We start from the raw sequence: 21,700 nt of genomic DNA, 5'->3' as shown, positions 1-21,700 counted from the left end.
CATGACCCTGTGCTACCATGACAACTATCGGGAGTCACGTGATCGCGTCACGTGACTTCCGGTTTCGGCGGTAAGTAAAACTTTACCGCGATCGCGCTTATAATGGCGCTGTCATGTATTGACAGCGCCATATAAGGGGTTAATCAGCACGAGCAGATAACGATTCTGCTCGTGCCTAGCAGGCACACATCTCAGCTGTGAAAATCAGCTGAGATGTGTGCCGATCGCGGCATGCTGCCGCCGGAGGACCGCGGGCAGTAAGATTATGTCATTTAGGACGTAATTTTACGGCCCGCGGTCGTTAAGGGGTTAATGAGTTCCTGGATCCTGGATGAAGGTATATTTGACCATTCCTGTTTACAAAACAATTCCAGTTCAGTTAAGTTTGATGGTCGCCGAGCATGGACAGCACGCTTCAAATCATCCCACAGATTTTCAATGATATTCAGGTCTGGGGACTGGGATGGCCATTCCAGAACATTGTAATTGTTCCTCTGCATGAATGCCTGAGTAGATTTGGAGCGGTGTTTTGGATCATTGTCTTGCTGAAATATCCATCCCCTGCGTAACTTCAACTTCATCACTGATTCTTGCACATTACTGTCAAGAATCTGCTGACACTGAGTTGAATCCATGCGACCCTTAACTTTAGCAAGATTCCCGGTGCTGGCATTGGCCACACAGCCCCAAAGCATGATGGAACCTCCACCAAATTTTACTGTGGGTAGCAAGTGCTTTTCTTGGAATGCCGCGTTTTTTTGCCTCCATTCATAACGCCTTTTTGTATGACCAAACAACTCAATCTTTGTTTCATCAGTCCACAGGACCTTCTTCCAGAATGTAACTGGCTTGTCCAAATGTGCTTTTGCATACCTCAGGCGACTCTGTTTGTGGCGTGCTTGCAGAAATGGCTTCTTTCGTATCACTCTCCCATACAGCTTCTCCTTGTGCAACGTGTGCTGTATTGTTGACCGATGCACATTGACACCATCTGCAGCAAGATGAAGCTGCAGGTCTTTGGAGGTGGTCTGTGGATTGTCCTTGACTGTTCTCACCATTCTTCTTCTCTGCCTTTCTAATATTTTTCTTGGCCTGCCACTTCTGGGCTTAACAAGAACTGTACCTGTGTTCTTCCATTTCCTTACTATGTTCCTCACAGTGGAAACTGACAGTTTAAATCTCTGAGACAACTTTTTGTATCCTTCCCCTGAACAAGTATATTGAATAATCTTTGTTTTCAGATCATTTGAGAGTTGTTTTGAGGAGCCCATGATGCCACTCTTCATTGGAGATTCAAATAGGAGAACAACTTGCAAGTGGCCACCTTAAATACCTATTCTCATGATTGGATACACCTGCCTATGAAGTTCAAAGCTCAATGAGGTTACAAAACCAATTTAGTGCTTTAGTAAATCAGTAAAAAGTAGTTAGGAGTGTTCAAATCAAGAAATTGATAAGGGTGCCCATACTTTTGCACCGGTCAAATTTTGTTTAAATGCGGATTGCACATTTTCTGTTAGTACAATAAACCTCACTTCAATCCAGAAATATTACTCAGTCCATCAGTTATTAGATATACGAAACTGAAATAGCTGTTGCAAAAACCCAAATTGTTATAAAGAAAAAAGGTCAACATTAATAGGGGTGCCCAAACTTTTTCATATGTCTGTATATATATATATATATATATATATATATATATATATATATACACACATATATCTCAAAAAATAAAAGTAACACCCTAAAATTCCATTTTGTTGTTTAAGTGTTGCCTTTATTTCTTTGAGCAGTATATATATATATATTTCAAGTCCTCCAAAAAGGCTGGTCGCCCTCGAAGGACAAATGCTAGAGAGGACAGGATAATATGGAGAATCTCCATTGTTTCAACACTGCAGCAGGAATTGATCTCCAGTTCAGCACTGAACAGGGTAAGGATTTGTCTTGTCATACGGTGTCACAATGTTTAAAAGCATTGGACTGAAAGCCCACTCTGCAGTGACGTAACCAAACCTTTCATTAGCAGAAAGAATCAAAAGGAGCATGTTGTGTGGACAGAGGAGAAGTGTCCACAGTTAATTTTAGTGATAAAAGCAAGTTTACTTTATTTGGGTTTGATGGGAAACATTTTATTCGTCAACAAACTGAGGAAAGACTGAATCCAAAGTGTGTTAAGAAGTCAGTGAAAGATGTTGGGGAAAGTGTCATGGTTTGGGGAATGTTATCTGCAGCAGGAGGTGGACCTCTCATACAACTACATGGCAGAGTGAATGCAAGAGTGTATCAGAACCTTCTTCAACAACATCACTCAAGCAATTTTCATGCAGGACAATACCCCCTGTCACACAGCAAAACGGGTAAAGCAGTTCCCTGAAACAGAAAACATTGAAACAATGAAATGGCCAGCCCTGAGTCCTGATCTAAACCCAATAGAAAACCTCTGGAAAATCCTTGGTGACAAACTTATGGCCAAGAAACCCACAACAGTCAAACAACTGTGGAAGAAATTGAAAAAAGAGTGGACTAAAAGTGCACCAGAGCAGTGTGAGAGGCTAGTGATATCCTGTGGCTGCAGATGTGCTGAAGTCATTCAATGCAAAAGCCTATACACTCCCTACTGATTGGTGACTCTTGTTACCTTCACAAAATTTAGTTATAATCTTTCTCTATGCTACAGTCATTGTTGTTCTCTAATTATGATCATCACGTTTTGGGCAAAATAAAGGTTTTATGTTGATAAACTTTGGATTTTTTGTAAAACACTGTTGGCACCCTTGAAATTGTTACAGAAAATGAAGCATTTCTCCCAGAAAATTATTGCAATTACACAGATTTTGTTATACATGCGTTTATTTCCTTTGTACACACACATTGGAGCAACGCAAAAAAACCTGAGGAAAAAAAAGGCAAATTGTGCCATGGCAGCTTTCAAAACCAGTAGTTGTGATTGTGGGTTCCATATAGGGCTGCCATGATCATTATTAAAGCCAGTTGTGGCCAATGCAATAGGATGTCAGATATAATGACATCTGCTGCATTTTCACCATAGGGAAATACTATTCATGTTATCCTCTACCGTAAAAAAGTGGCTCTGAAGAGTAAGGCCAATTAAACGGTATTTCCTGGAATTTACCGCATCCCCCCCCGCCCTCAAAATTGTTCCTAAGCACTTACAGGCTGGTAGTTGCCAACCTGCCTGTTGTGCCCGTCATCATTCTTGAGCAACACAGAGTGGCACAGACCGCTACTGCCGGTGATTCTGCAGCTTCAACTAATGTCACTACGACAGAGCGGCGGCTGACAATCAGCATGATGTCGGCTGTCCTACCATGTGTACAGAGCAGAGTGGAAAAGAAGTGTCTGCTCTGTTGGGAAAAGCCATTGTATCGCCAGCAGGAGCGGACTGTGAACGCGCTGTGCTAGCAGAGAACGTCACTGAGCACAATAGGGAGGTAAGTAGCAACTATCTGTCTGTCAGTACTTAAGGACATTTTTTTTTCCTTTTGTTTTAAAGTCCCGGGTATACCATTTAATGACCATCATAAAAAAGCTCACCATCAATCGTTAAGAGGTTAAGAAACCAGGACAAGAAGAAGAATCTTTTATCTGATGTCCTTGATTAATCACTATAAATAAACATATTAGGTATCTGTGATCTATGTAACAAGGCAAATGAAAATATTATCAGAGTTCATTTACTAAACCACTCATTTAATTCTCACATGATCATGAAAGAGCATGAGGATGTGTCATGTTAAACAAATAAATCTGTTGATACAATGGTTTACAGAGCACACCTAGCAATTGGAGTGTTTTTCCACTGTTCTTCTCATAAGTAGAGATGAGCGATGTTCGAGGTTCGCCAATTTCATGTTCGAGTGATTTTGGGAGGTGTTCGAGTCGTTCGACGAACTCGAACGTTTTGCTAAAAGTTCGGCAGTTTGAGTTACGTTCGAAAACGGTTCGAGCTCCAAAAGCGTGTCTTTTCACAGTGAGTATGTGCACACCTTTCGTATCTGCATGCATCCTGCGCCCCCAGCACAATCCCTCTCTCTTTCCTACTCACGGGCGTACCGCTGCACGGCTGTCACAAATCTCCAGCAGCATTTCCTCTTTTTGAAAATGGCTGCCGCTTCGTTATTCAATTAGTTATTCTGTGCTTTCCCTGAGGGACAGCTGTATCACTGCAACCAATCACAGCCGCCGGCGGGCGGCTCTATATCGTGCAGTAAAATAAATAAATGAAAGAAAAAAAATGTGGTTCCCCCCCATATTTTATACCAGACAGGATAAAGCCACACGGCTGGAGGCTGGTATTGTCAGGATGGAGAGCACCACATTATGGGGAGCCCACCACCCTAACAATATCAGCAGGCAGCCGCCCAGGATTGCCGCATTCATTAGATGTGGCAGTCCCAGGACTCTACCCAGCTCATCCCGAATTGCCCTTGTGCGGTGGCAATCGGGGTAATAAGGGTAATAAGGAGTTAATCATGCCAGGGGACTCCCCGAGATACCTTCCATGATTAAACTGTAAGTGAAAGTAAAGAAACACACACAACAAAAAATCCTTTATTTGGAAGAAAAGACAAAAAAACACCTCATTTACCTTTTTATTAAAATCCCCAAACAACAATCCAGGTCCGAAGTAATCCACACGACACTGTCAGCTCTGCTACATGAAGATTACAGGGAACGATCTGTGTCCTCTCCATGTAGTGCCTAAAGTGAGCCGCGCTGTCACCAGACTTCACTCTGCAATGTAGACGTCAAGATTACCAAATCTGGCTATGTTTCTCAATAGAGCCAGTGGCTCAATGAATAGAGCTCCCATGTAAGAAGCATTAGTTCACGAGTTCAAGTCCTGGCTGTCCTGGTAAAAAATGTAATTACTTTTAAATTATTATTTATTTATCTCTTTTTCTCTCTCTCTCTTTTTCTCTCTCTCTCTTTCTCTCTCTCTCTTTTTCTCTCTCTCTTTTTCTCAGTCTCTTTTTTTCCTCTCTCTCTTTTTCTCAGTCTCTTTTTTTCCTCTCTCTCCCTCTCTCTCTTTTTCTCTCTCTCTTTCTCCCTCTCTTTCTCTTTCTCTCTTTCTCTCTCTCTCTTTTTCTCAGTCTCTCATTTTCTCTTTTTCCCTCTCTCTTTCCCTCCCTCCCTCTCTCTCTATCTCTCCTTTCTCTCCTCTCTCTTCTCTCTCTCCTCTCTCACTTCTCTCTCTCTTCTCTCTCTATTCTCTCTACTCTCTCTTCTCTCTCCCCCTCTCTCTTCTCTTTTCTCTCTCTTTTCTCTATCTTCTCTCTCTTCTTTCTCTCTATTCTCTCTACTCTCTCTCTCTCTCAGACCTGGCGATGATCAGCTGATGCGGTCACCTGATGGAATCAGCTGACACTATAAGTCGAGCAGTGAGGCCAGCTTTTTACCGCCCTGCCGGCTAAACTATCAGCTGATGCTGTCGGACAGGAGTCTGCAAAGAAGTGTGTAGTTTTTTGGGGGGTTTTTGCACTGATACATCAGCTGATTATATAAAAGCTGTTTATACTATCAGCTGCTGTGTCATATAGGTTCTAGAGGTGGGGAGACAAAAGGCGCAAATAGGGTCTTAACCGATATAACTAGAATGGTAAAAAGGAAAAAATGCACTCACCTGATATGGTTGTGCCAGTCACAACTCCTTAGATCGCATGTGAGTGATAGCGTGGTTTAAAAGCAGCGGCCCCGTGAATGGCAAAATGTATATAGAAAGAAGGGGAAAACGGGTTTTAGCCGCGCTAAAAAACCACTGGTGCAGGATTAATAAAAAGGTTTCTTTTTTATTTCAGCATTTCCAACGCGTTTCAGAGACAAGGACCGTCTCCTTCCTCAGGGAAAAAAGAAATCATGCATATGTCTACAGTCTAATGCTTTAAAGGAGGATACAAGCTGCCACGTTGACAGCCATGACGTCATCCACCCACTCGGTTGCAGGGCAATGACTCATAGACACGTGGAGAACGTACAAAGGAAAAAAAGAAAAAAAGAACACATTTTGATACATCAAATATTGTAAAAACACGAACACCAACATGAGATACAAATAAAAATTGTTAAAGAAATCTTTTTTTGGTTCATTTATCGACATATATAAAATTATAAAGTTGTAGACATAATTTGGATAAAAAGAAGTAAAAAGAGATTGGAAAGATGCGAACCTGTGGGCAGATGCTAGTATGCAAAGGGGTTAGCCACCACACCATTACTCTAAAACCATCTGGTGAATTTGGTGGAAATGGGGATGGAATGTTATTCAGTGACTCAAAAAAATCAGTCTTTAAGAGCAAAATTCCTCGAAAAATCCATGAACATTTAATATATATATATATATATATATATATATATATATATATATAAAGATCTGCGTGAGCACATCAACAAGATTGGTGCTAGTGTGAACATATTATGATCTATTTTAAGTATTGAACTTGTCTGATTGAAAAAATGGAATTCCATAAGTGAAGAACAAAGTGAACAATTTAACTGAATCAAAGAGGGCTGGTGCAGAGGAATCAAGCATGAGATGAAAAGGGATCGCGTATATGAAAGAAAGAAGCAAGTACCAGGGTTGACGGGGTGAAACGAGTTCAGACCGTGGGAAAATGAAGGACTGCGCAAGCGCACAGAACAAGTATAACCCAGCTGGGGTAACGAGAGGTCAGACCGCAGGGAAAATGTGTTCAGTGAAACAGAGTAGTGGGTAGATACACATCTAACGGTGCGCTGTGCAGAGATAAGGAATGTACGGAACTAGTGGTTATACTAATAAAAATATATGTTGGGATGGTTATTAAATATCTAAAGGAAAGGAAAAAAAAGGGGGAGGGGGGGGGAATCTTATAGTAAATTTAAAACCACTCTAAAAGGGAGTTATTAAACAAAGATGTATTCGATATAAAAACTTAAATAGTAATAAAATATGATATAATATAGTAAAATGTTTTTAGAAAATTTTTTTTTGGATTAATATGTATTATTATTCTTAGGAAAGGGAATATCGATTAATATTAATTATTACTATTAAATCAGGATGGAAACACGCTGGATAGAAATGAAACTAATAATATCATATAAAAAAACAAGCCAATGACACATAAAGGGTTTTTTCTATTTATCATAAAAATGGATATTTATCTCCTATTTACATTAAAAGCTCCTACATCATTAAGAACTCCTACACCATTAAAAACGCCTTGGGATAGCATACGCTGCAAGGGCTGCAAAAGGCCTATGATAAAACATGAAACACTGTGATTATAATTAGGCTACACAAAAGGACCTTCAAGGATAAAACACAGATATGAAACAATGAAACCGATATGAAACAATGAAACCGAACATATAAGCATAATAAGACAATAAATTAGTATAAAAACAGGTTAATAAAATAAATCAGAGACTTCATTTAAGCCAAAGGGTTTAAGGGTATTCAATTTATATATCCAGAAAGTCTCTTTCCTGCTGAGGGTTTCAGCCCTATTGTGTACAATAGGGTCAATCTGTTCAATCGGTGTAATGTTAAAGTCTGGATTTTTATTATGCTGTAGAACACAGTGTTTGGAGAGACCATGTAGAAGGAAGCCCGTTTTTATATTATAGCGATGCGAGTTCAATCTATTATGTAGTGCTTGGCTCGTTCTGCCTACATACTGCTTGCCGCATACACAATCAACCAGATATATGACAAAGTTTGATTGACATGTCAAACGATTTTTAATCTTGAAACATTCATTCCCATTGGATGAACAGAATGTAGTTCTACCATGATAAATAATTTTACAGCACAAACAGTTCCTAGAACCGCATCTGAAAGCACCCACTGGGGCTGGAAAAAAGTTTGGGGTGGGCTTTGTCCTCAATTTACTAGGAGCTAAGATGTTTTTAATAGTAGGGGCCCGCCTGAATGTTACGCCCGGGGTGGGGGGAAGGATAGGACTAAGAATGGGATCATTCTGTAGGATATCCCAATGTTTGGCCAGGATATTTTTGATCGACATGTTGTCGCTGCTAAAGGTGGTAATAAGATTAAGGCTGAAATCCTGCTTGGCCCTTTTTCTTATACATTCATTTTGATTTTCATTGGTATTAGGGCCTTTATCCTTATCTTGTCCAGTGGGAAGCGTACTCATCCGGGTTTTGATGAGATCTATTTGCTTTAAATTAGAGGATTCCTGATAAGCCCTCCGAATGAGGGGTTTAGGATATCCTTTTTCCTCAAAACGTTGCATCAAAACTACCACCTGTTCATTAAAATCAGTATCCTGGGTGCAGTTCCTCCTGACCCTTTTATATTGATTTAGAGGGATATTCTGCAGCCATTTATTGTAGTGTTCACTATTGAAGTTAATGTAGCTATTGGCATCAACCTTTTTAAAGTCGGTTTTAGTCAGAATCTTGTGATCCTGATGAAAAATGACTAAATCTAAAAAATGTATGCTATCATGACGTACTGATGATGTAAAATTCAGACCCCAATTATTACTATTCAGGTCATCAAGGAGGATTTTGATATCAGAACGGTTGCTATCCCAAATAATGAACAGGTCGTCTATGAACCTTTTATAGAGGACAAGACCCTCTTTATGTCGGCCATTCATAATATAAATCATTTCAAAAACCCCCATAAAAAGGTTGGCATAGGCACATGCAGCTTTCGACCCCATTGCCGTTCCGAGCCGCTGATGGTATAGTATATTGTTGAAAGTAAAATAATTATTGTGGAGAATGAAGTTCATGCCTTCTAGAATGAAATTCCTCTGGATAGGTGGAATTTTTCTATCATTCTCTAGAAATAGGGAGATACAGAACAGGCCCAAATGATGCTGTATATTAGAATATAAGGAGGCCACATCTATGGTCACAAATATGTAAAAATCTTTCCAATCAATACCACTGATATTCTCTATGAGATGGGCAGAGTCCCTGATGTGGCTATTTAGTTTAAACACATATGGCTGCAGGAGTAAATCAATATAGTTAGCGAGGTTGGAGGTTAAAGAATCAATCCCCGCAATTATGGGTCTACCGGGGGGGTTCAAAATATCTTTATGGATCTTGGGTAGATGGTAGAAAAAAGCCATTGCTGGATTTTTAATTTGCAGGAATCTTTTTTCCGTGGGATTCAGAATATTACTTTCAATTGCTTTCTGGATAAGCATATTATAAGCGGCAATAGCTTGATCATATTCCACTTTTTTTGCAGTTCCATAATAGACCGGATCAGACAGGATCCGATGTGCCTCTTTAAGATAGTCAATTCGATTTTGAATGACAATTCCACCCCCCTTGTCGGCTGCTCTAATGACTATGCTGCCATTATTTTTCAGGGATGACAGGGCTTCCCTTTCACGGTAAGATAAGTTATATTTGGATTTTTTCTTCTGGTTAATGGCTTCTTTGAGGTCTGACAAAACCAAGTCACAAAATGTCTTTAAAAAATGCCCTTTGCTTTGTATTGGATAGAATCTAGATTTTGGTTTTACTGCAACATGGAGAAAAGGGGTATCCTCAACAGTGGTGGTGGACAGATTTTCACCTTTAAGGATGAAGTGTCTTTTTAGTGTCAGTCTCCTAATGAAGCTTTGGACATCTAAAAAGGTATCAAAATCTTTTGATCTAAATGAAGGGCAAAAAGATAGACCTTTATTCAGTACTTTAGTTTCTGCCTTACTGAGAGTATAGTTAGAGAGGTTGAAGATATTATTATCTCCCTTGGTGATATTATTATTATAATTAATGGATGGTTCAGTGTTGGTACTAAGACCGCCTTTATCTGTGGCATTTAAACGGCCCTTTTCTCTTTTTTGTTTTGACTTGAGTCCTGCTCTTGAGTCCTGCTCTTTTCCCTGAGGAAGGAGACGGTCCTTGTCTTTGAAACGCGTTGGAAATGCTGAAATAAAAAAGAAACCTTTTTATTAATCCTGCACCAGTGGTTTTTTAGCGCGGCTAAAACCCGTTTTCCCCTTCTTTCTATATACATTTTGCCATTCACGGGGCCGCTGCTTTTAAACCATGCTATCACTCACATGCGATCTAAGGAGTTGTGACTGGCACAACCATATCAGGTGAGTGCATTTTTTCCTTTTTACCATTCTAGTTATATCGGGTAAGACCCTATTTGCGCCTTTTGTCTCCCCACCTCTAGCACCTATAAGTTTTCGGACATCGAGATCTGGCTTTCAGACCTTATCTGCTTGGGGATACCGGCAGCAGAGGGCTCCTTCATCTCCCACCATCTGTGGGCAACATGGATTATTACAACAATCGCCTGTCATCCAGGGAAAGACTCATACTCCAGACCGTCGGATCCCATGATGGTTCTAACTCTGACACTGACATGGATTCCGGAATTACGTTCACAGAGGAGGATACTGCTCAAATGAGGAAACTTTTTCATTCTTTGGAGGATCATTTGAAAGAGGAATTACACTACAGTTTGGATGCAAGATTTTTGTCCATATATATGGACGAGAAACTGTGCCCTAAAGGTCTTCAAATACAAAGAGCTTCACCATTTCCGCAGGATTTGGACTTCACGGGTAAATGGGACAAACTCTTCACCCTGTGCATGCAAGGTATGTTGTCATGCTTGTATGAAAAGAGGACTAATATTGCTACAGCCTCTATTGCTAAAATTTCAGAACTGTATGATGAACTTTCTGTTTTTTCATTGCACCCGGAATTCAGGAATCTGAATTCAGGGATTAATACCCGGCTTTTATAACTTGAGCATGATACAATCATCAGAAAGTCCAAAAAGTTACAGAGAGACAGGCATGAGAGACACCAGGTCCACTCTGCCACTCCTGGAGTAATTACATCTCTTCCCCCGAGAAATAATAGTTTCAGGAGGCATAGCTCCACCGGTTATAATAATTTCAGCAAGAAAAGCTATGTTAACAGCAAGTTTCATAAAAATGATAGAGCGGGTTCTAACAGTCACACCCACCGAGATAAAATTACAACACCACAGCAGGATAAAATTAATGGATCAGACGCACCCTTACGTTTGCCACAAAAACATCCAGACCATATTGATAAACTGGTTGATGAGGTCTTTTTACAGACAGACACTATCAGGCGTAATATTAATTCAGATATTTCTCTTCCTTCTACTTCTGGTGGCACGGTGATACCCCCGAGAGTACCACCAGTCCCATCTAACCCCGAGGAGACTAGAGCTCATTTGGCCAGGATCAGGCTGCAGATTGATAAAATCAGGAAAGAAAGAGCACTCCTAGAGTCAGAGTTCCCCTTGTCGCTAGCTGATAAAAACCAGGACACTGACTTCATTGATCTTTTGAACCTGTCCATTCATGAGGATTCAATTCCCCCTTCACAGGATTCTATTGGTGTACCAGTGACCTCTATAGGCACTGAGAAAATCGTCATTGATAATGTGAAGCCCCACAGGTGTTGTGTCGGTGCATTACCTTCAGGGACTCCACTCGGCTGTATCTTGTTACAGGTAGGAAATCTTCTATTTGTCGTGACGCCACTCTCAGATTTGCGGTCAGTGGGGACCGCCACTGCAGGTTAAGGGCTGCCTGGGGCTGATGGTGGGTGCAGTCGGATGTAGTAGCCTCCTGAGAGTGAGGCAAGCCCCAGGGCCCTGTGTAGATGTGTAGAACTACAAGGCGCAGAATGACTCCACACAAGCAGGATGTCTTTCAGGGTTTTTACTCACAGTTGATGGCAAGGTGAGTGACCCGGGCATAGCTGGGATGGACCAAGTGGGAACCAGGTGTCCTTCAGGCTGACTTCTGATGGTGACTACCAACTCGCCTTCCTTAGCCCTTTTAGGTTTGGGGTGACCCCGACTTTTAGTCCCTATGGGGATCACCCAGGGAAGATGCTGCAGCCTCTCTCCCCTTCGGTTGCCGTGTGCTTGTCGCCTGGACCAGGCCACTCCAGCTACTTGCCTCCTGCGACCTATGGGCCCTAACTGTGGCTACGTGGCTGCGGCTTTTGGTTGTGGTGGTGTGGGCTTTGAGGGCCCCACACCGGCAGGTTTGGCAGGGAAAGGTGAATCTATCCTCGCTCCGGGATCTGCCGCCCGTTTGGGCCTGGTACTCTCTAGCAGTCTCCTTACTTCCCACTCCGTGCCCTCTCTTTAGCTGAAGATGGATTTCGGGTAGCACTCCTAGTTGACCGTTCTCCCCCGTTGGTAGCCACTGCGCGGACGCTGTCAGACTACAGCAGCCCACGGGATCTGCTCCTCACTTGAGCTCCCTGGACTCTGCACTGAACCGGCTCACATCTGGGACCTTCACTGCTGCTCCTGTCTGAGCTCCACTTTCCTGCTCCTCACTCCTCCACACTCTGCTTCAGACTCTAGACTGTTTACTCCTCCTTCTCTTTTCCCTTTTGTGCCTGCCTACGCCACCTAGCAACCAGATTCTCTTACCACACCCCTTGATTGGAGATGGAGGCTCTACCCCCTCCACTATTCCAGTGGAGGTGAAGGCTTGCCCCCCTCCTGGGTTCCCCAGGGGTCCTCTCAAAGGTACATGTGTGAGACCTGATCACTATGCGCCTGTGTAGTCACACCTCGGTCAGCCTTCTGGATTACCTGTATTGTACTGTCCCCAGAATGGGTTCAGTACTCAGTGGTGCCTGACCAGGTCAGGGGCGCCACATTAACACCAAGATGGCTGCACCACTTGTCCCTTTTCTTCCATCGGCCAAAATCCCAAAAAACAATCTCATAACGGATTTTTTAGCCCCAAAACAATCCACAAAAAAGAGAAAAAATACTGTAGAGGAACAAGAGCAGGACTCAAGTCAAAACAAAAAAGAGAAAAGGGCCGTTTAACTGCCACAGATAAAGGCGGTCTTAGTACCAACACTGAACCATCCATTAATTATAATAATAATATCACCAAGGGAGATAATAATATCTTCAACCTCTCTAACTATACTCTCAGTAAGGCAGAAACTAAAGTACTGAATAAAGGTCTATCTTTTTGCCCTTCATTTAGATCAAAAGATTTTGATACCTTTTTAGATGTCCAAAGCTTCATTAGGAGACTGACACTAAAAAGACACTTCATCCTTAAAGGTGAAAATCTGTCCACCACCACTGTTGAGGATACCCCTTTTCTCCATGTTGCAGTAAAACCAAAATCTAGATTCTATCCAATACAAAGCAAAGGGCATTTTTTAAAGACATTTTGTGACTTGGTTTTGTCAGGCCTCAAAGAAGCCATTAACCAGAAGAAAAAATCCAAATATAACTTATCTTACCGTGAAAGGGAAGCCCTGTCAGCCCTGAAAAATAATGGCAGCATAGTCATTAGAGCAGCCGACAAGGGGGGTGGAATTGTCATTCAAAATCAAATTGACTATCTTAAAGAGGCACATAGGATCCTGTCTGATCCGATCTACTATGGAACTGCAAAAAAAGTGGAATATGATCAAGCTATTGCCGCTTATAATATGCTTATCCAGAAAGCAATTGAAAGTAATATTCTGAATCCCACGGAAAAAAGATTCCTGCAAATTAAAAATCCAGCAATGGCTTTTTTCTACCATCTACCCAAGATCCATAAAGATATTTTGAACCCCCCCCGGTAGACCCATAATTGCGGGGATTGATTCTTTAACCTCCAACCTCGCTAACTATATTGATTTACTCCTGCAGCCATATGTGTTTAAACTAAATAGCCACATCAGGGACTCTGCCCATCTCATAGAGAATATCAGTGGTATTGATTGGAAAGATTCTTACATATTTGTGACCATAGATGTGGCCTCCTTATATTCTAATATACAGCATCATTTGGGCCTGTTCTGTATCTCCCTATTTCTAGAGAATGATAGAAAAATTCCACCTATCCAGAGGAATTTCATTCTAGAAGGCATGAACTTCATTCTCCACAATAATTATTTTACTTTCAACAATATACTATACCATCAGCGGCTCGGAACGGCAATGGGGTCGAAAGCTGCATGTGCCTATGCCAACCTTTTTATGGGGGTTTTTGAAATGATTTATATTATGAATGGCCTACATAAAGAGGGTCTTGTCCTCTATAAAAGGTTCATAGACGACCTGTTCATTATTTGGGATAGCAACCGTTCTGATCTCAAAATCCTCCTTGATGACCTGAATAGTAATAATTGGGGTCTGAATTTTACATCATCAGTACGTCATGATAGCATACATTTTTTAGATTTAGTCATTTTTCATCAGGATCACAAGATTCTGACTAAAACCTACTTTAAAAAGGTTGATGCCAATAGCTACATTAACTTCAATAGTGAACATTACAATAAATGGCTGCAGAATATCCCTCTAAATCAATATAAAAGGGTCAGGAGGAACTGCACCCAGGATACTGATTTTAATGAACAGATGGTAGTTTTGAAGCAACGTTTTGAGGAAAAAGGATATCCTAAACCTCTCATTCGGAGGGCTTATCAGGAATCCTCTAATTTAAAGCAAATAGATCTCATCAAAACCCGGATGAGTACGCTTCCCACTGGACAAGATAAGGATAAAGGCCCTAATACCAATGAAAATCAAAATGAATGTATAAGAAAAAGGGCCAAGCAGGATTTCAGCCTTAATCTTATTACCACCTTTAGCAGCGACAACATGTCGATCAAAAATATCCTGGCCAAACATTGGGATATCCTACAGAATGATCCCATTCTTAGTCCTATCCTTCCCCCCACCCCGGGCGTAACATTCAGGCGGGCCCCTACTATTAAAAACATCTTAGCTCCTAGTAAATTGAGGACAAAGCCCACCCCAAACTTTTTTCCAGCCCCAGTGGGTGCTTTCAGATGCGGTTCTAGGAACTGTTTGTGCTGTAAAATTATTTATCATGGTAGAACTACATTCTGTTCATCCAATGGGAATGAATGTTTCAAGATTAAAAATCGTTTGACATGTCAATCAAACTTTGTCATATATCTGGTTGATTGTGTATGCGGCAAGCAGTATGTAGGCAGAACGAGCCAAGCACTACATAATAGATTGAACTCGCATCGCTATAATATAAAAACGGGCTTCCTTCTACATGGTCTCTCCAAACACTGTGTTCTACAGCATAATAAAAATCCAGACTTTAAGATTACACCGATTGAACAGATTGACCCTATTGTACACAATAGGGCTGAAACCCTCAGCAGGAAAGAGACTTTCTGGATATATAAATTGAATACCCTTAAACCCTTTGGCTTAAATGAAGTCTCTGATTTATTTTATTAACCTGTTTTTATGCTAATTTATTGTCTTATTATGCTTATATGTTCGGTTTCATTGTTTCATATCGGTTTCATTGTTTCATATCTGTGTTTTATCCTTGAAGGTCCTTTTGTGTAGCCTAATTATAATCACAGTGTTTCATGTTTTATCATAGGCCTTTTGCAGCCCTTGCAGCGTATGCTATCCCAAGGCGTTTTTAATGGTGTAGGAGTTCTTAATGATGTAGGAGCTTTTAATGTAAATAGGAGATAAATATTCATTTTTATGATAAATAGAAAAAACCCTTTATGTGTCATTGGCACGTTTTTTTATATGATATTATTAGTTTCATTTCTATCCAGCGTGTTTCCATCCTGATTTAATAGTAATAATTAATATTAATCGATATTCCCTTTCCTAAGATTAATAATAAATATTAATCCAAAAATTTGTTTTCTAAAAACATTTTACTATATTATATCATATTTTATTACTATTTAAGTTTTTATATCGAATACATCTTTGTTTAATAACTCCCTTTTAGAGTGGTTTTAAATTTACTATAAGATTCCCCCCCCTCCCCCTTTTTTTCCTTTCCTTTAGATATTTAATAACCATCCCAACATATATTTTTATTAGTATAACCACTAGTTCCGTACATTCCTTATCTCTGCACAGCGCACCGTTAGATGTGTATCTACCCACTACTCTGTTTCACTGAACACATTTTCCCCGCGGTCTGACCTCCTGTTACCCCAGCTGGGTTATACTTGTTCTGTGCGCTTGCGCAGTCCTTCATTTTCCCACGGTCTGAACTCGTTTCACCCCGTCAACCCTGGTACTTGCTTCTTTCTTTCATATACGCGATCCCTTTTCATCTCATGCTTGATTCCTCTGCACCAGCCCTCTTTGATTCAGTTAAATTGTTCACTTTGTTCTTCACTTATGGAATTCCATTTTTTCAATCAGACAAGTTCAATACTTAAAATAGATCATAATATGTTCACACTAGCACCAATCTCGTTGATGTGCTCACGCAGATCTTTATATATATATATATATATATATATTTATTAAATGTTCATGGATTTTTCGAGGAATTTTGCTCTTCCATTAACATTAACATTCCATCCCCATTTCCACCAAATTCACCAGATGGTTTTAGAGTAATGGTGTGGTGGCTAACCCCTTTGCATACTAGCATCTGCCCACAGGTTCGCATCTTTCCAATCTCTTTTTACTTCTTTTTATCCAAATTATGTCTACAACTTTATAATTTTATATATGTCGATAAATGAACCAAAAAAAGATTTCTTTAACAATTTTTATTTGTATCTCATGTTGGTGTTCGTGTTTTTACAATATTTGATGTATCAAAATGTGTTCTTTTTTTCTTTTTTTCCTTTGTACGTTCTCCACGTGTCTATGAGTCATTGCCCTGCAACCGAGTGGGTGGATGACGTCATGGCTGTCAACGTGGCAGCTTGTATCCTCCTTTAAAGCATTAGACTGTAGACATATGCATTTTCCCTGAGGAAGGAGACGGTCCTTGTCTCTGAAACGCGTTGGAAATGCTGAAATAAAAAAGAAACCTTTTTATTAATCCTGCACCAGTGGTTTTTTAGCGCGGCTAAAACCCGTTTTCCCCTTCTTTCTATATAGCTGCTGTGTCATGTGATTCAGGCCACACTGGATTCATCAGGCATGGAGATGTGTGGGGAGGGGCTGAGGACACATAACGGGGAACATTTGTGAAGGAGACACAGCTTTGTGACAGATAGAGGGGGAGTGCTGTATTCCGCGGGAGGGGGGGAGGCAGGAGTGTGTAGTGATGGGGTAGTGTAATTTTTGTCTGCAGGGGGTGATGTTTGGTGCAATGTATTGTCTAAGGAGGGGTAATGGAGGGTGCACTGTATTGTGTGTGTGTGTGTGTGTGTGTGGGGAGTGATGGGGGTACATTGTAATGTGTGTGTGTGTGTGTGTGTGTGTGTGTAGGGAGTGATGGGGGGGTGCATTGTGTGTGTAGGGGGTGATGGGGGTGATGGGGGGCTGCATTGTGTGTGTGTGTAGGGGGTGATGGGGGGTGCATTGTATTGTGTATGTGTAGGGGGTGATGGGGGGTGCATTGTGTGTGTAGGGGGAGCTGGGGGGGTGCATTGTATTGTATGTGTGTGTGTGTGTGTGTAGGGGGTGATGGGGGGGTGCATTGTATTGTGTGTGTGTGTGTTTGGAGGGGGTGATGGGGGTGTGCATTGTATTGTGTGCGTGGGGAGATAGTAATGGGGGTGCATGGTATTTGTGTGTGTGTGTGTGTGTGTATGTAGTGGGTGATGGGGGGATGTATTGTATTGTGTGTGTGTGGAGAGGGGCGTGGAGTCATTAATCGAGCTATAATTACATTTAATTCTCCAAATTTTCATTTCATTCACCTTTTCCGTTCTAATATTTTACAACGTGAATGACCATGGCTTGCCCCCCCCCCCAGTTTTGATCCTGGGTACGCCCATGCACAGGCCTGAGTGGGCCCCGGCACCCCGCCTTTCAATCGTAAACTTCAGTGATCGTACAAGTTTTCGCAGTTGCAGGACCTTTAGTGACATCACATGTGTCATGTGACTCGCCAAAGGTTCTAGCGGTGCACTGCGGGAGTCCCCAGGCCTGCACCGACCGTGCCGGTATTCAGATGTATGCGCGTCTTTCAGGCGTGCAATACATTTGTACAGTGCGGCCGGTGACAGGAGGGAGAGCAGCTCTGCTCAGCCCCGCAACGTACCGTCATCGCCAGGGCTGCAGAAGAGCGCGCCTCAGTCCTGCACCGACATCATCATCACCAGGGCCGCAGCTGCAGGGATCTTCAGGAGGACGCGCAGGCACAGGTAAGCGCTCCAGAGGAGCTGAAGATGTACTTTTATATGAGGGGCTGCGGGTGGGGGAGGAGCAGTGTTATTTTACAAGTGGCATTAAGAAGCGGTGGGGGACTTTATGCAGCATATTATGGGTCAGTGGGGGACATAATAGGGCAGTGGGGGACATTATAGGGCAGTGGGGGACACAATAGGGCAGTGGGGGACACAATAGGGCAGTGGGGGACACAATAGGGCAGTGGAGGACATAACAGGGCAGTGGGGGACACAATAGGGCAGTGGGGGACACTATGGAGCAGTGGGGGACATTATAAGGCAGTGGGGGACATTATAGGGCAGTGGGGGACATTATAGGGCAGTGGGGGACATTATAGGGAAGTGGGGGACATCATAGGGCAGTAGGTGACATCATAATGCAGCAGGGGACATTATAAGGCAGTGGAGGACATTATAGGGCAGTGGAAGGACATTATAGGGTAATGGGGGCCATTATGAAGCAAATTGGGGCATTATAGGTCAGTGGGGGACGTTATAATAGAAATTGGAACATTATAGGGCAATGGGGGACATTATGAGGCATCAAAGATTTTGGAAGGCAGCATAGTATAATGAGGAGGGGGAGATTTATACAGGGATGTAGTTGGGGAGATATTATAGAAAGGGCAATTTTTGGGGGGACATTTTGGAAAGGGGCACTTTGTGGGGCTATTTTGGAGAGCAGGATTGTGGGGTGATATTTTGTGCAGGAAGCAATTAACAACCCCTTCTCATTCCACTTGTTTCCCCAGACAATATTAAATAAAGTGATGAGGGACATAATTTCTATATAGGGCAAGAATAAGGGACATACATTATTAGTTTATGGTGGCACGTGGGGCATAATTACTGTAGGGGCAAATTAAGGGACATTATTACTGATGAAATATACAGTGCCTACAAGTAGTCTTCAACCCCCTGCAGATTTAGCAGGTTTGATAAGATGCAAATAAGTTAGAGCCTGCAAACTTCAAACAAGAGCAGGATTTATTAACAGATGCATAAATCTTACAAACCAACAAGTTATGTTGCTCAGTTAAATTTTAATAAATTTTCAACATAAAAATGTGGGTCAATTATTATTTATTATTCAACCCCTAGGTTTAATATTTTGTGGAATAACCCTTGTTTGCAATTACAGCTAATAATCGTCTTTTAGAAGACCTGATCAGGCCGGCACAGGTCTCTGGAGTTATCTTGGCCCACTGCTCCATGCAGATCTTCTCCAAGTTATCTAGGTTCTTTGGGTGTCTCATGTGGACTTTAATCTTGAGCTCCTTCCACAAGTTTTCAATTGGGTTAAGGTCAGGAGACTGACTAGGCCACTGCAACACCTTGATTTTTTCCCTCTTGAACCAGGCTTTGGTTTTCTTGGCTGTGTGCTTTGGGTCGTTGTCTTGTTGGAAGATGAAATGATGACCCATCTTAAGATCCTTGATGGAGGAGCGGAGGTTCTTGGCCAAAATCTCCAGGTAGGCCGTGCTATCCATCTTCCCATGGATGCGGACCAGATGGCCAGGCCCCTTGGCTGAGAAACATCTCCACAGCATGATGCTGCCACCACCATGCTTGACTGTAGGGATGGTATTCTTGGGGTCGTATGCATTGCCATCCAGTCACCAAACATCACGTGTGTGGTTGGCACCAAAGATCTCGATCTTGGTCTCATCAGACCAGAGAACCTTGAACCAGTCTGTCTCAGAGTCCTCCAAGTGATCATGAGCAAACTGTAGACGAGCCTTGACATGACGCTTTGAAAGTAAAGGTACCTTACGGGCTCGTCTGGAACGGAGACCATTGCGGTGGAGTACGTTACTTATGGTATTGACTGAAACCAATGTCCCCACTGCCATGAGATCTTCCCGGAGCTCCTTCCTTGTTGTCCTTGGGTTAGCCTTGACTCTTCGGACAAGCCTGGCCTCGGCACGGGAGGAAACTTTCAAAGGCTGTCCAGGCCGTGGAAGGCTAACAGTAGTTCCATAAGCCTTCCACTTCCGGATGATGCTCCCAACAGTGGAGACAGGTAGGCCCAACTCCTTGGAAAGGGTTTTGTACCCCTTGCCAGCCTTGTGACCCTCCACGATCTTGTCTCTCATGGCCTTGGAATGCTCCTTTGTCTTTCCCATGTTGACCATGTATGAGTGCTGTTCACAAGTTTGGGGAGGGTCTTAATTAGTCAGAAAAGGCTGGAAAAAGAGATAATTAATCCAAACATGTGAAGCTCATTGTTCTTTGTGCCTGAAATACTTCTTAATACTTTAGGGGAACCAAACAGAATTCTGGTGGTTTGAGGGGTTGAATAATAAATGACCCTCTGAATAAACTTTTCACAATTTAAAAAAACACAAAACAAATAACATTCTTTTTTGCTGCAGTGCATTTCACACTTCCAGGCTGATCTACAGTCCAAATGTCACAATGCCAAGTTAATTCCGAATGTGTAAACCTGCTAAATCTGCAGGGGGTTGAATACTACTTGTAGGCACTGTAAGTTAATTTTGAGGATACTGTCTCCAATGGGGGAACAAGAGTCTGACATGGTGTAGAAATTGGGGAAATAGTGAGGAATGTGCTCTGGGAGTGATCGGCTATAGGTGACTGTTATTTTCTGCAGAGTCGCGTCATGGCAGGAAGAAGTTATGATGGTCAGCGCCGGATGAAGAGAAAAAGCGAAGATGAATAAAGTCAGATAGAGACGTCACTGGTAAGTCAGTCACGGTATGTCTCCCTTGTATGTGGTTGTATTCGGTCACTATGTGGTCTGATTATGGTGTGGCGGTATTACTTTCTTGTATGTAGTTATAGTCGGTCATTATGTGATGTGGTTATAGTGTTGCGGTATTTCTTGCTTGTATGTGGTAATATTCGGTTACTGTGTGGTCTAATTATGATGTGGTGGTATTACTCTCTGGTATGTGGTTGCTTTTGATCACTATGTGTTGGTAGTATGTTATCTGGTCATAGTGTCACGGTATTTCTCCCTTGTATGTGGTATTATTCGGTCACTTTGTGGTCTGGTCACGGTGTGGTGGTATTTCTCCCTTGTATGTGGCTGTATTTGTTCACTGTTTGGTGGTATAATGTGGTCTGGTCACGGTGTGGTGGTTTTTCTCCCTTGTATGTGGCTGTATTTGGTCACTGTTTGGTGGTAATATGTTGTCTGATCACTGTGTGGCGGTATTTATCCCTTGTATGTGGTTGTATTTGGTTACTATGTGGTGGTAATATGTTGTCTGTTTGCGGTGTGGCGGTATTTCACCCTTGTATATGGTATTATGTGTTTTGGTATAGTGGATTGTGTTGTGTATGGAGGTCACTTTTTCTCTCTATAAGGGGGAGATTATTTCCAGTAGAAAAAAAAATGCTTAAACATTTAACCCCTCCCTGTCCTGTGACTATTACACTGCAGTAAATATGCACTTACAGAGATTCTCCAGTGAAAACAAAAATCACCTTTACTAAGGCCACGTTCACACACTGAGGATTCAGTGAGTTTTTTACCTCAGTATTTGAAGCCAAAACCAGGAGCAGTAAAATCAGATAAAAAGTGTGTGAACGTGGCCTAAAGATAAGT

Source organism: Anomaloglossus baeobatrachus, chromosome 4 (assembly GCF_048569485.1).
Source record: "Anomaloglossus baeobatrachus isolate aAnoBae1 chromosome 4, aAnoBae1.hap1, whole genome shotgun sequence".
Classification (NCBI taxonomy): Eukaryota; Metazoa; Chordata; class Amphibia; order Anura; family Aromobatidae; genus Anomaloglossus; species Anomaloglossus baeobatrachus.
The sequence above is the reverse complement of the archived record's forward strand: the minus strand, read 5'-3'. Positions refer to the sequence as shown.